General features: G+C 39.4%; 1 protein-coding gene across 4 annotated transcripts in view; it reads left to right on the forward strand.

The window, feature by feature from the left end:
- Nucleotides 1–252, forward strand: part of LOC138050479 (carbohydrate sulfotransferase 11-like) — an 11,474-nt gene extending 11,222 nt beyond the window's left edge. For all 4 annotated transcript variants that reach the window (XM_068896810.1, XM_068896805.1, XM_068896824.1 and 1 more), the window contains one exon: nt 1–252. This exon is cut by the window's left edge and continues 1,252 nt beyond it. The gene's annotated coding sequence lies outside the window, so the exon portion shown is untranslated.
- The last annotated feature ends 518 nt before the right edge of the window (nt 253–770 follow it).

The raw sequence follows: 770 nt of genomic DNA on the forward strand, positions 1-770 counted from the left end.
AAGCCCTTAGGAGTAACTTTCTATGAAAATGCAACGGGATACCAACTTTGATAAATAAAGCTAGCTGGACGAATTTACTAACTGTTTTGCAAATCGATGTTTTTTTTTTACTTTGTTTAATCCGTTTAATCTTACATACATTTTTCTCGTTTTGTTCTTTCGTCTTGTATTCTGTATATGTGATTGCATTGTAAACGTGCACATTTGTCTGCAGGTATTTGTGTTTTTCAATAAAGATGTATTCATTCATGCACACACATTTTCAACCGCTCCCGTATGACAAACATTTGAATAGACGATTGGACATGGACGGCAAAGAGAACTAAAAACTATCCGTCCAGTTTCCGTACCACGGAAAAGCAAAGCAAAGCAAATATGTTTTGCGTCAGTCAGTTATCTGTCCGAAACTGAAACACCTTGCTATTTAAAGGGACACGGTCACGGTCTGTGCATGCTCGTGTAGCTGATCGAAATTTGAAAAAGTCAGCCTCACTTTTTCAAGTTACTAGCAATCACAAATTCAAAATAGCGTGTAGCGGAGGATCCGGGCATGGCGGTAAACGCATCAACACAGGGCGGAAACGAAAGGTCGAAGACAGAGGGGAATTTGCTTTAGATAAAGATAGCATTTGCTTTCTCAGGTAAATTAAGGCATGGATAAACAATGATTTAATAAAAACGTAATGGGGGGGGGGGGGGGTGGTCTAAGTCGGAGCACTTACGCATTAGAAAGATGAAACTTTGCCAGACACATACATGTGTAATTTCTG

This window comes from Montipora capricornis, chromosome 1 (assembly GCF_036669925.1).
Source record: "Montipora capricornis isolate CH-2021 chromosome 1, ASM3666992v2, whole genome shotgun sequence".
NCBI classification, from domain to species: domain Eukaryota; kingdom Metazoa; phylum Cnidaria; class Anthozoa; order Scleractinia; family Acroporidae; genus Montipora; species Montipora capricornis.